Here is a 14,870-nt window from a genome sequence, read left to right on the forward strand (position 1 = left end):
GATGAAAGAAAGGGCAGACAAAAGCAGTGGGACTTCAGAAGAGAAGAGGGTCTCTCTTGTCTCTTGAAAGATAGAAGAGATGGAGAAGGCAAAGAATTGACATATAGAGGTAGACAGAGGTGTGGATGTCCTAGGTTATGTGTTGCTCTATGTACCACCCATTTCAGAAAATGGCAGAGGCACCAATAATGACCGTGACCCCTTCGTGTAGTCCAAGGGTATCCAACTCATTTTCACTAGGGGCCACATCAACCTCGCAGTTGTCTTCAAAGGGCTGAATATAATTTTAGGACTCTATAACTGTAACTACTCAACTAGGGGCAAGGAACTCGGCACTGCTGCTGGGTAGAAACAAGGTGCCTGGTTGGATAAAACAGGGTGGAGGGTTGGGTTTGGCCCGTGGACCTTGTGTTTGCCACCTGTGCTATAGTCAGTGAAAAACCAAACCATCCCTACCATTGCTTGGGCCGGTGGTTCTGAAGTGGTGGGAGCATCATTTATTGTTTGTAATCACAAATGCTAGAGACAACATATATATCAGCAGTGAATTAGATAGATGAGTAATATTTATTGTGGTTATATATTATAAAATATATTCTCTTACAGAACTATATGTAACTTATTAAAATGAGGAAAATCTATGTGTTCTTATGAAATAATCTCTTAAATGTATATTTTAATGAAAAAAAGCAAGGCACCGGGCAGTGTGGTAGTGTGCCCCATTCTTTTTCCTCTGCCCCCACATCGGGATGTGCACCCGTATGTGACCTATTATGCTGCTGTGTTTATAAGGGATTTCTCAAAGGATATCGAAGAAATGAATAACTGCAGTTATTAATTGAAAGCCGAGGCTTTGCGTGTGGACATTGAGCTTGTCTGATCACAACTGGCCGACCCTCTTTGGTTTGCACCATGATGGGCCCTATTACCACTCCTCCTGGTGGAAGGGGACCCTTCATTCTTTCTCTGCTTTTACCACCCGCTGCTACTGCTTGCTTTTTGCTGGATCCTATCTCCCACCCCTAAGGAGAATGGAAGAGAGTTTGCCTTCCACATGAATCCACAATTTATTAAACCTTTTGTTATACTATCAAGCAGAAACCTAGATCTTCCAGTCTACATAGCATAACCCAGGTTTCTGAAAACAGCACTGGAGGAGAGTTGAGTGGTTTTATATTAGTTTGCAGTCACACATTCCCTTCCATTCTAAAACCACATTTTAAACTAAACCCAGGTATCTGGATATTCATGTATCCCCAGGGTCTTTGGGAGGTCTCTGGTTTTGTAGGACCTAAACATCTGCCACAAATATTTTTAAACATTTTATTTAGGATGCCTCCTGGAAACAGTTTTTCAGGTCACTTACTCATAACCTAGGATTCCCAGACCAAGCATAGAGCTTCTCTGGTTTTCAGGATCTTACTATATAACAGGAAATATTGAAACAAGTTGAACATCTGTTTCCATGTAATTGCTATTGTGCTTTGGGTTGCCAAGGTGACAACTACTGTGTAAACCATGAGAATCAGTATGCATATAGCTGTTGTTAATATTAAAAACTGTGCATTATTCAGCAAGCTGTTCTCTATGCTTACTAGTTATGTAGGTTTTCTTCTTTGAAAGGACAAGGCATGCTCTCTCAATTTCGTGGGAAGCATACTTAATAGTCCGCCGTAAATGGAATGGATTTGTTGCAGAAAATCTGCCTGTATACTACATTCTGTTTTTCTATGGATGTCCAGTATAAAACTGAAGATACTATTTTGTGAATTTTGTTCCTCATAAAATATCGTTTGTAGTTAATAGTGCAGCAAGCTTAAAAAACTGTAGATAGCCCTGGCCAGTGTGGCTCAGTGGATTGAGCTTCAACCTGCAAACCAAAAGGTCACAAAAGTTCTCCCAGTTAGATTCCCAGTCAGGGCATATGCCTGAGTTGCAGGCCAGGTCCCTAGTTGGGGGCGTGAGAGAGGCAACCCATCATTTATTTCTTACTTTTTAATGTTTCTCTCCCTCTCCTTCTCCCTCCCTCCCTCTCATTCTCTCTAAAAAAGTAAAATCTTAAAAAAAAACTGTGAAAAGCAAAATTTATATTGCTATAAGAACATTTATGTTAGGTAAGTGGCAAAATAGAAATGCAGAATTTCTCAGGTTATTTTGCTTATTTGCCCCAATAGGTAAAGGTTTTAAAGAAGGAATAAAGGTAGCAGCCTTTGCAAAGAATTCTGCTGATCAAGTTTCTAGTATAAATATTTTTCTTCTAAGTATTCCACAGTAGCAGAGTTCCAAGTCCTGTCTGATTGCTCAGATCCCGGTCCTCCACAGCCTTCATTAGACGTGCAGAGGCTGAAAGTAAGTTAAAACGAGATAGGACGTGGCCATCCTTTTGCAGTTTATACGTACACTATATTATTATGTGTACACCTTACACTAATTCAATGGTATATGTCAACTATATCTCAATACAACTGGGAAAAATTATTAAATAAAAAAGAAAAATCTTAAAACAACTAAAGTTATTTAGGTAATAGCAATACTTATTCGGAAACCTTGACTTAATGGAGACTTTTTGTATGTGGGGCATAATAACGGCAACTACTTGGATATTAACCATGACCAATATATTGTTCTTGTGATTCAGTGCCTTCCTTTGAGGAGCTTATGTAGTGAAAGTAATAATAAAAAATGTTTTCTAATAAGTTTTTATTAAAAGGTCCACAACTTAATTATATCACATTTTCAGTTAACAGTTCCTTCTGCGAGCTGGGTTTAAATAGATCAACTGAGTCACCACTCTCAAGGAACTGTGAATCTGTCAGGAGAGCTAGAACATGAACAAGCAAAATGAACAGAGCATGATGACTGGCAGAATAAGAGTTCAGGGCACTGTTACTGGCCCTTGAAAGTGTTACCAAAACAACCTCCCAGGGAACACAATGCCAAGACCAAAAGTAGGAGGAAGAGTTAACTAGGTAAAGACATGATCAGGAGCATCACAGGCAGAGGCTGTGAAACATGCAAAGCCCAGAGGCAAATACAAGCAGGGCGATGCAAGCAGCAGGGACGGTTCCCATAGAATATTCTGACAGTGACGGGCAAGCGTGGGGAGGCTGGGACGTGTCAGGTCTCCACCCCTGTGTTGGTGATAAGCGTCCTGCACCTGCTTTTATATCCCTTAAGAAAGCCAGTATCAAATTTACACTCACAGATCCGAGGGGTTTAAGATGGAATTAAAACAAGTACTTTCTTTGCTGAGTTCCCCTCTCTGTTGCCCTCCCTTGAATAAAGGCAGTTTTAGTTATTAATATTTCTTCCTGTGAGGTCTGAGGATCCTGTCAGGATTAGGAGCAGAGAGGAGGGGGTGGCAGCCCAGGTGAGCACCTGGTGGGCAGTAGGGCTCCAGCTGGCTCTTCCCATCGAGGAAGCACACCTGCAGGTCAAGTGCCTTGGTCTGAAAACGGAGCAGATTTAGACCTAACAGGACTAGGGAAGCGGTTGGAAGGCACGTAACAGATGCTCCCTCTCTCTGCAGTCTCCCTGCCCCACTCTTTGCCTGTCTGTCCCTGTGCATAGATGAACTCGGAGCCAAAGGAAGGATCCGTCAAAATAGTGAGGGGGTGTGGAGCCTAGAGGGCGGCCAGTTATTTTTGAAAAGTACTTACTGCGCCAATATAATGTAAATGTGTTACAGTAGAAACTCCATTTTCCTCACCAATATAGTAAAGAATTAAAGATCAGCAAGTCTATTAGTGTGTAACAGGGTTTATTGGTGATCTGTTCTCATGGAAGTGAACAGGCCTAGTTTAGGTGGGGTGGGGCGCTGAAAGGCATAGGTTCAGGGTGAAGCAGGGTAAGGGCAGCCAAAGGCCAGGGTAGGAAGTGCAGGGGTGGTGAGGGACGGGGTGGCCAGAGAGCCAAGTCGTCAAACCTCGTCAAGCCCTAGAGTCCTCTGTCCTGAGAACTTACGTAATAGGCGGGATGGGGGAGGGTAAAGAAGTTGTGTATTGGTTGACAGGTAAAGGTGGTGCTAGCTTTCCAGGTTGGGGGTGTGAATGCCCAGAGGTATTGATAGGCTTTTCCTTTAGGCACTACGGGCCCTTTCATGCCTTTCAGGCCGTGGGATGAAGGCAGGTTTAGACTCACTTTCCCAGATGATGGAAAATATACATAGAATTTCAAGGGCTGCTGAGTCAGTGGATGGGACGTGCATCCGTGCTCCGCCCTGCCTGTTTGCTATCTGTCCTGCCTAACAAATGTAGCTTTGCTATGCACCACAATGTTCATAGCAGCACAATTTACAATAGCCAAGAGTTGGAAGCAACCTAGGTGCCCATCAGTAAATGAATGGATCCAAAAATTGTGGTACATATACACAATGGAATTCTATGCAGCAGAGAGAAAGAAGGAGCTACTACCCTTTGCAACAACATGGATGAACTGGAAAGCATTATGCTGAGTGAGATAGGCCAGGCATTGAAGGACAAATACCATATGATCTCACCTTTAACAGGAAGCTAAAGAATAAAACAAACAAGCAAGCAGAAAAAAAACAAAACAAAAAACAAAGACACTGAAATAGAGAACAAGGGGATAGTGACCAGAGGGGAGAAGGAAGGGAAGTTAAGGGGAAAAAGGGGGAGGGATTTGGAGGAACAAATAGGAAGGACACAGGGACGAGAACTAAGGGGGTGGAAATGGGAGGGAGGTGGGGAGCAAGGGGCGGGGGAGGCTGGGATGGGAAAAATAGACAAAAAACTGTACTTGAAAAATAACTAAATAAAAAAAAAAAACAAATGTAGCTTTGCTGCTTAACTACAGGCAACTTCCCACATCAGAATTTGAGATTCATGACTCTCAAGTAAGAATGAAACCATCTTTAGTAACGAGAGAATGAGCCAATGATGTACATACAGCATGGGCAGGAAGTTACGAGTCTTTGAAATGTAAGTCTTCATTGCCTCCTGCCTTGCTTATTATATCATTTTTCTAATTCATCCTCCTGTCTCAGGTCTCCTGGTCCTCCTCTTCCTTCATTTATGTATTTATGTAAACATTCACTGGGCATTTGTTATTTCTTACGCCATAGATAATGTTCTGAGTGCCAGGTGTGGTGAAATGTTCCTGTTCTCACAGGGTTTATATTCTAGTGAGAGAGCTGGGAGCAAACAAACAACAAACAGATACATTGAAATAATAAGTTCCAATTATAATGAGTGCTCATAGCAGTATAAGTTAATGAAATGGACTAATTACTTTGATTACGAGAGGTTTCTCTGAACAGGTGGCTTTTAAGCTGAGTCCTGAATGCAAAGATCAGAGATAAGAGTATTCCTAGCAGAGACCAGTTAGACTCAAGTCCCTAGGTGGGAACAGGGGAACCATGTCAAGTTCAAGCAGAGGCCAGCGTAGCTGTGCATCAGTGTGCTGGGGAGGGCGGCAGGAGTAGGGAGTGGTATGAGAGAAGATCTCAGACTAGTGTATTATATAGATTTCTTCAGAAGGATAAAGAGTTTAGATTTTAGTTTAGTGTAAAGGAAAGCCACTGGGGCATTTTTAAAAGACAAGTAATGGCATGTTATCTATATTTTAAACAGTCTGTTATATAATAAATAGCCATGAATCCATAATTAAATAAATGAATAAATAAATAAAGGGAGAAGGGGCAAACATTTCTTATGGATAAATTCCAAAATATAAATGCAGATCTTTTCTCCTCCAGGAGGTGGTACCTCATTTCTCTCCTCTTGAGTATGGGCTGGGTTTTGACTTGCTCCTACTGAACAGACTGTGGAACAGGAAAAACATAACTTTGGAGTGAAAACACTGAGCAGACGACGTCAGGGCTAAGTGATAACAGTCATGTGGACATCATGCGCTGCTAGGGACTAAATCTTTGGGATGTGATGACGTTATGAGGGAGGAGCCTTGCGCCTTCCAAAAGAGGCCCCAGAAAGAGGCCTCATCCTTTCCTCCAGGTGAGGATACGAAGGTTACAGCTCGGAGAAGGGCCCTTACCCAGTTATGGGGGCACCCTGCTCTCAGACTTCCAGCCTCCAGAACTATGAGAAATTTCTGTTGTTTATAAGCTACCCAGTCTGCGGTATTTTATTACAGCATCCTGAACTAACATTCTCCCTGACATGATGTGATGAGGATATTTCATTCCCAGGGGTCATGGCCTCAAATGCATAGTCATGAGAAAACATCGGGTAAACCCAAAGTGAGGTAAATTACACAAAATACCTGAGCAGCGTTCATCAGAACCGCCAGGGTCACGGAGAAGCAAGGGAAGACTGAGATACTGTCACAAATTGCACAAGACTATGGAGAGACATTGACTACATGCAACAGTGTTTTCTGGACTAAATCTTGAGAAAGAAAAAGGAAACCCTGGTGACACCCAAATAAAGTTTGTTGTTTAGTTAACAGGAATGTACCACAGGCTCAGTTTCAGTGAACGTGCCGTGGTTTTATAGAATGTTAACACCGGTAAGGTTGGGTGAGAGGTACACAGGAATTCTCTGTCCTGTCTTTACCTCTTTCTTTTACATCTAAAATTATCCCCCAAAACGTTTTAAAAAGGAAACAGGAGAGGATTCTGGCTTCTATGTGATGAGTGGACTGAGGCAGGGGTAGAAGAGGGGCAGCAGGAGAGCAGTGAGGATTACGGCGTCCGGAATGTTCGTGATGAGAGATGAGAGTGGCCAGGCCAGGAGGTGTGTGGTGGGGATGGAGGGAAGGGCGTGCATTCGGTCGGGCTTGGAAGCAGCCAGGAAGAGAAGTGGTGATGGACTGGATGGAAGTCATGAAACAGGAAGATTGGGGGGACAAGGAGGAGAGAAAATACTTTACTAAGGGCTCTTTTCCTAAAAAAAAAAAAAAAAGATATAATGGCATCATCAATTTTCATTTTCAAAACCCTCACTAGTTTCCCCTGAAAATATAGAGACCAAACTCCTCATCCTGACCTACAGCACCCCCATAATTCAGTCCCTACTTACAGTTTTCTGTACCCTACACAGCATATCACCTATACCTCTCATTCCACACAGACCTGTTACTTAATGTAAAACACCTGAACAGTGTTATTAGACTGATGACGATGATGGTGATAATTATAACAGAAAACTTTTTTAAAAATTAAATTTATTGGGGTCACATTGGTTGATAAGATGACAGAGGTTTGCAAAACTGTGCTGTGCCTCTGCTAAGGGCTTCACCTTTGTCACCACATTGACTCTCAACAGTGTCCTCAAAAGTGTTTTTCCTTCTTCCTCTGCACTTAGGAAGGCTGATGCTTACCGGTGGGATGGCTATGTAATGTATTGTCCAAACCGAAGACGGAACATTATTCATACTTACTTTGGGACAACAGGTATAAACCAAGGCTGTTTGGGGGAAACCAGGACATGTGATCCTACTAGTTGGTATGAAAATCAATTTGCCAAAGGTCACAGTGTCCTAGCAGAGCTTTTAAACTGTAATATTCCAAAATCTGTATTACTAATGGTTCTATCAATACTTTCTTGGTACTAGATAAGTGACCTGGTTTATACCTTTCAGTTTTGGTAAGTGACCTAAATCTCTCTGAACTGTGCATTCCTCATGAATAAAAAAGGTGTTCCTAGGACATGGTGAAAGTTCAATATGATGGTTGCTAGTAACTAACCAGCACCCGGCAAGGTGAAAATTCAATTAAGTGAGGTGAGGTGGGGTTTGCCACTTAAACTTAATCATCTTCTTTGACCCTTACAAGTATTTCACATAATGTATTGCTGGCAGATGGTGCTAGTTATTGAATAAATATTAATTAAATGCACTTTAGTATTCAGGATCAAGAATTAGATTGATGGGCCAAAGGACTAATCAGAAACTCCATTGGATTCAGAAGCAGATTTGGAGTTTTGCAATAACAGATAACTCACCTTCTCACATTTGCTTTACAGTCAGTGTCAAAACAAGATAAATCTTCGGCAGGGAAGTGCTGTGAAAATCCATAATATTTATCACAATAAACTGAGCAGCTATCCTTGGATCCATTACTGCAAGTGAAACACACAGTCTAAAGAGGCTCTGTTCAGAACACAAATCTCACCTGCTGTTACCATCTGCTGCTAATTGAATTAATATGCATTTTGCCTAAATATGTTAACCTACTCTGTAGCCCAGGCAAAGTAGAGACTGTTATCATAATCAGTGACATTTTCCTAAATTATCAGGTTGTCCATGTGGGATATCCAAACTCTAAATATCAACCCTAGATGCTCTACTGAATCTTTACTCTGTACCCATGTCATGTGACAAGATGCATTTTTTTCCAGGGGCCATGTTCATTGTTTCTAATAATATGGTTTAGCTGTAAGCATGAATTTTTAGCCTTGACCTCTTCAGGGCAGGATTATACTTTACACTTTTTATGTCAGTGCAAGTAATAATATTAAATTATTCATGAAATAGTTTTCAGTCATGGCTGTTTGCTGTCAAAATTTCCTTCTGTAAATCTTGTCTTCTATTACTCAAACCCAAACTGTGCACCATCCACCTTCTATTTGCCAGATAACACGCCTGGTGCTTGACTGGTACGGAGAATAGAAAACTTATTCTCTGCCCTCAGGGAACTTGCTGCATAATTATATTCATTTTTCTATGATTTTAATACTTATTATATAGCTACTGTTTTATAGGTGTTTTCTACATGGAATAATTCATTTACGCCTTGTAACAATCTCATGATCTAGACAGAGTTGTGCCTATTTTACATATTATTACACATGTATTCTGAGAGGCAAGATGTTACATAAAAAGATACTATTTAAAGCCAGGCTATGTTTTGGCTCCAGGACATATCTTCCTTACAGAAAACTGTACTTTGTTTTCAGGGAGGAAGTAGAGCAATAAGAAAAAATTCGTATGCACTTATTTGTCTTTAGCATTCTAACTCCATTTTTTCAATGTTGATCATCCAGGGTCATAAAAACTTTCATAGACATAATTGAGTTATATTTCACTTATCTCTTTGCTAAGAATTGCTTTTATGTTAAATCTCAATCTTGCACAAAAGTAATTTATGTTAAGTAAACAAGTAGAATTTCTTCTGCTTGTTGTATTATCTCTCCAAGTAAAGGCATTTACCCAAATGGTCATACAGCCTGCGTCTCAACCAGCCCTTGGTTTAGAAGTTGTTCCTTTCATGAAAATATGATAGCTGCAGGCTTTGACACTTTAACCTTTTGTTGTTTGTGGTGGTGGTGAGAAAAAGATAACTGTTAACTATGAGTTCGATGTTTGTGAATAAGTGGTCTCTACACCTAGTATGTTGTTTTGACCCTGTGTCTGAAAGGGAGGTTTTTTTAGTTATTGTAATAATCCTGATGAATTGAGTTAAAAGTCAACCAAAGGCAGAGGTCAAGTGTATATCAGTCTAACAGGCCTCTGACGAGTTGAACTGGGAATCTCTTAACATTAATATTTCTCTTTGCCTAACCACACTCATTAGTATTTGGGGCTTCTATAATTTGATGAAGCCCAGATCTTCCCAGGTGAAGGAAGAGGCATTACCTCAAGTCTATACCCTGTTTCTTAACTCACAGTGTAGGACAGTACTTCCATGGATTGGAAGCTCACTGTAAGACTTATGTAGCCCAGCAGAGTAATTGGGCTAGAGTTAAGTGACTGTTTGAATGTATATGATTGCCTTTTGAAATTACGAGTTCCAAGGGAGTTGTAATATAGTGAGACCTAAAAAAGTATTCATTACTGAGTATACATTGACATCATGGTCCAGTTTGAAACTTCATTCATACAGAGCCCCCAGGGATAAATGCTTCTTTCCAAACTGCTGTATGGAACAAAAAAGAAAAGCAAAACTGGTAGCTTGTTTTCTCTGAAATCTAAAAGTCTTGCTTTGATCAATAGTTGGCTTTTATTTTATTTCAAAATTACCACCTTCAGAGTTTAAAACAAACCACAAGGAAGGGGAAAAAAAGGTTGTGTTTATCGACATGTCTGCCATACTTAATACAGCACACACATTATCTGGGAAACTTTATGTAGAATCTGTAGAATGCTATTCACAGGTCACTCAGGGGTATATTAAATTTGAGAGTCCCTCCCTTTCACCCCCTGATGAGAAAAAGTGCTAACATATTTAATCCTGTTTCTCTGCATGTATACCAACTAAAATATTGCCTGTGATGCCCCAAATTATTTTAACAATAAACTTTAAAAGAAATGAGTTGGAAAACATTGTGAAGTAACAAACATTTCATTAAAAAAGTCTTGGTACAAAAAAGCCGAATTATTGTTTTTTACGTACCTTTATTCCATCCACTCAGCATCTGTGGTGCCTTGTCGTGATGCTCTGCTCCAGCAGTGACGCCGGTGAACTGTTCGTTGAAGCTTGTATCTAACTCCCGCAGCTATTTCGGGATGGTGCCTCAGATAAGACTGAACAAGTGACATTGGCCACTTCCAATGTCAGTGTTTAAAATGAGGAACAGGAAGAAAAAATGATGTAATCCCAAATCTAGTTGAACCAATGCATTTCTGGAGTTAGTTTTAAGCTTAATAATTAAAATTACTGAATAAACTGAAATTATAATTTCCCCCCCCTCTGGTTGGCCAGTACATAGTGACATTTAAATATAAGCAAAGGAATGGCTTGATGTTTGCAGTGTGAGAGAAAATAAAAGGGAAGCAATGATGACTGTGACTACCAGTCTACAAAGCATCTAGTATAGATTATATCCTTAACACGTCAGTTTATTCAATACTTACTATGACTCTGCAGTGTGGATTACACCCCTATTTTGCAAAAAGAAAAGAAACTGAGAGCTCTCAAATGTTTTGTCCAAGGTTAAAGAGCATTTCAGAGTTGAAATCAGATTCAAACTAGTTCCTCCTGATTATAAATATTCATTCTTTCCACTATATTCCTATAATTCTGAATAAAGAGCTTAGCTAACCCATAGACTAGGTCATTTGCTCTTTTAAAATTCAGTGTTTACTAAATTAATTAATTTCAGCATTTACTGTTAATAACAGTGAATAAGTATTATTCTTCATTGGGGTCTCATTTGGTTCCTGGACACGGTGACTATGTTCATGAAGCCCCGCTGGGTTTTCCAAACTTTGCTTGTTCTTCATTCCTCCTCCCACCTCACAAAAGCTGAGAAGGGGCCTGAGAGTTCGCGGATGGAAGTGATGTCCCCCGAACTCCTTTCCTTCCGAAGTCACTGTTTAGTTAGGACCATGACACATTACACAGCATCATCCTCTACCTTTTTTTTTGGAGTACACCAAAAAAATATTTTGCCTCAAGTAGACAGAAATTTTCTTCTTTATCAACTCTAGAAATGTGCTATCTACAACAAGCACACAATAAATAGCAAACTTCTATTGGGCATTGTTTGGATCAAAAGCAAAAACACAAAATCTCCACCCTCAAGGAATTCACAGGCTATCAGGCAGTCAAGGAAGGAATCTATTAGAAAGTATCTCTCTCATAGGACTGTTATAATGATTACACGGAGTGGATTCAGAACAGTGCCTGGCCATACAAGGTGCTACATAAGAATTAACTGCTATTATAGAGTGACCAAAATAAAGGGGGGGGCTATGGAATGGAAGCATGAGAAAGGCAACTTCCAAGAGCTTAGTTGTACTCTAAGTTCATCGTTGAAAGGTGATGCTTCATTGTGTAAAGGCAGAAAAAGAGATGTTAGTGTCCCCTAAGGCAGCCTGCAGGCAAGCACGGAAAATTTTCCAAATCTAAAATATGGCTAAACATGTTATACTTTGAAATTGTGTATAAAACTTGTTTTCTTCCCTTTAGGGATTATAAATCTCTTAAACTAATTTTATTTTTCTTCTAAAACCAAGCTAGATCATCTGCTATTTGGCATAGACATAAAACAGAGGGGAAAAATCTATCAAAGTAGCAACCAACATGCCTTGCTCTACATATGTTCAAAAAGGTTATCAGCAACATGGAAAAATTGCTCTCTTTTGAGAAATTGACACTTTAAAAAGTGTCAGTTTCCAGCTAGTGAAATTGTCCATCGGCCCCATGCAATGGGACCTCTTCAACTTTTCTTACTTTTCTAAATGTATTTCACATACATTCCAGTTCATGCCCACATTCAAAGGTGAATAGAAGGAAAGAAGTCCCAAGGTCAGCTCTGTACTTGTAACTCATTCTCCAAGATTCATTACCCCTAGTGCTAGAGTGAAAAGATGGCCTTGTTTTCCATCTATGAAGCACTTTGCCTGATTGATAAAATAACCTAAAAGCCTCTGGCAAGAGTGAGGGAAATTGAAAAGGCAAAGGTATACAAACAATATCAGCAGATACTTAAGAAGAGAATTAGTTGTGTTTTTAAGTATATTTGAAATCCCCTTGAGCAGTTTTAGGGTCACAGCAAAACTGAGCAGACAGTACAGAGCTTTACCCATATGCCCTGTTCTCACAGATACATATTCTCCCTATTACCAATATCCCCCACTGGAGTGGCACGTTTATTACAATGGATGAACCTATATCAACAAGTGATTATTGCCTAAAGTCCATAGTTTACATTTAGGGTTCATTCCTGATTTTGTACATTTTCTGGATTTAGAAAATTAGGGCTCCTTTTTAAAGAGAACTCACTACCCTTGTGGTGAAAATGCAACCTAAAATATAGAAAGGCCTAGTTTTCAGAGCAGTAGAACTGGAGCTGATATTTCAGAAGCTGTTTGTTGCAAGATGTGCCCTAAGGCAGCAGTCCCCAACTTTTCTGGCAGCAAGGGACCAGTTTTGTGGAAGAAAATTTTTCCATGGACCCAGGGGCAGGGGGTTGGGAGTAGATGGTTTCAGGATGATTCAAGGGCATTAAATTTATCGTGCACTTTATTTCTATTATTATTACATTATAATACATAATAGAATAATTACACGACTCACCATGAGGCAGTATCAGTGGCAGCCCTGAGCTTGTTTTCCTGCAACTAGACGGTCCCATCGAGGGTGATGGGAGAAGTGACACCCAAAGTGTGTTGCGTATGTCCGGTTTCCTTTGTAATCTCATTTTGGGTGCTGTCCCTGCAGAAAACCCTGCCTCACAAAGATAGGATGTTGGAAATGGAAGCAGGCTTCTCCATGTATTTGTGGCAATCTCGGGATATTCTGCCTTGACTTTAATCCAGAAGGTATGGAGATTTGAACTTGCCTCACATACTTTTAAGGCCACTGTCATCTGTGATCTCAAGCAGCTGACCCTCCTCTAGCAAGGACAAAGTCGATTCACCTGGCTTATTCACAAATGGGCCGCGGATCCATTCCTTCCCAGTTCGGGGAGTCTTTTGTGGTTGGGGAGTCATGCTCAAACTCTTTTGAAAGCTGAGATAGGCGATCATGCACCAGCTGGGAGAAAGAAGGCCCTGGTCAGTCTCTTTCAAAATCTCTGCTAATGTTTGAAAATGTCAAAAATCCCAGTGTTCCATCATTGCCCCCATAATTCCAGTTTGGCTTTGAATGAAGCCACTTTTATCTGATGACCTGAACACAGTCATCATTCTCCCTGGAAGTGACAGATTGTGTTCATTCAACAGGTTGAATATGTCACACAAATAAGCAGGTTTTGTGGTGCATTCTGTGTCACTGAAATGTGCTGTCAGTGGTGACTGTTCTTCTAAAAGAAATCTCTGGAGTGGCTCTAGTAACTCAAGAACTCTGGCCAGTGAGCCCCCTTTAGAAGTCCACCTCACTTGTGTGTGTAAGAGAAGATGTGTGCACTCTGGGTCCATCTCCTCACAGAGCTGTGTGAATAGATGTGAGTTAAGGGCATGTACTTTAATGTGGTTGATGATTTTAATCACATCCTGCAAAACGTTGTTAAATTCAGGTAACATTTCTCGGTTAGCCAGCATTTCTCTATGGATGACACAGTGCATAGGCTCACATTCAGAAGTGCCCTCTTTGACCTGAGCAGTGAAACCAGAAAGCCGTCCAGTCATGGCAGCCACTTGTCCATGCATGTGCTGACGCAAAAATGACCAATTCGGTTTTCCTGATATGTAATCATTCAGATATTTGACTAGTTCTGTAGCTGTGGTGTTGGTTGGCAACAAAAGTACATATAACATATCCTCATGCACATCCTCCTGTAAATATATTTCACAAAAACAAGCATCATTGCCTTGTTGTCAACATCAGTAGACTTCAACCCGGATTGCATTCCACGGTGACTCATTAATCTTCTCTAACAATTTTGCCTCAGTATCCTCTACTATTTAATCAGTTCGACTAGTTACAGTGCTGGCCAAAAGAGGAACAAATGCCACCTTTTGAACTGCAGCCTCTCCTAAAAGTTCAAGACAGATGTCCTTAGCAACAGGCAGGACCAACTGTTCACCAATAGTAAAGAGTTTCTTAGCTTTAGCAGTATGGTCAGCCACTAGGAATAATGCTCTCAGTGCAGACACATTTGACCAAGTGGTAGCCTTTAGTAATTGCTTCTGTTCTCTGTGCTCATGTTTTTCTCTTTCCAAAAATTCCAAAGACCTATCTTTCAATGCCAGGTGTGTGGTCTCATGTTTTGAAGGTTTCATGGCTTCACTGGATAGCTGTTCTTGACACATTATACAAAGTAGTCCTGGCGAGTGTGAGTCATCTGTTACAGTGAACCCATAATTTAAGTAGGACTCTTGGTATTTTATTTTAAATGCAGCTTTCTTTTTGTTAGCAGTCTTAGAGTCTTCTGCTGTCTCATAATTGGGTCTTTCCCCCTTTGCAAAGAAGCTCTCCAGTGGCATTTGTTTTTTGCTCATTTTGGCTAGGGTTAGCTTGTGGGCTTACCAAAACTGTAACTGACAAAGGCGCAGGGGGGGAAAGA

The 14,870-nt window shown here is 40.5% G+C and overlaps 1 protein-coding gene and 1 long non-coding RNA gene across 4 annotated transcripts in view; one reads left to right on the forward strand and one right to left on the reverse strand.

The window, feature by feature from the left end:
• Nucleotides 1-14,870, forward strand: part of PRKG1 (protein kinase cGMP-dependent 1) — a 1,343,317-nt gene that overhangs the window by 834,154 nt on the left and 494,293 nt on the right. The gene's annotated exons all lie outside the window — the stretch shown is intronic.
• On the reverse strand, nucleotides 6,598-10,366 carry LOC128627186 (uncharacterized). Its single transcript, XR_008391345.1, has 3 exons — nucleotides 10,313-10,366; nucleotides 7,923-8,039; nucleotides 6,598-6,863 (listed from the first exon to the last, which is right to left on the reverse strand). It is a non-coding gene; the product is annotated as an uncharacterized LOC128627186 (long non-coding RNA).

The sequence above is a fragment of the Artibeus jamaicensis genome, unplaced genomic scaffold (assembly GCF_021234435.1).
Source record: "Artibeus jamaicensis isolate MK-2021 breed Jamaican fruit bat unplaced genomic scaffold, CSHL_Jam_final contig_332, whole genome shotgun sequence".
NCBI classification, from domain to species: domain Eukaryota; kingdom Metazoa; phylum Chordata; class Mammalia; order Chiroptera; family Phyllostomidae; genus Artibeus; species Artibeus jamaicensis.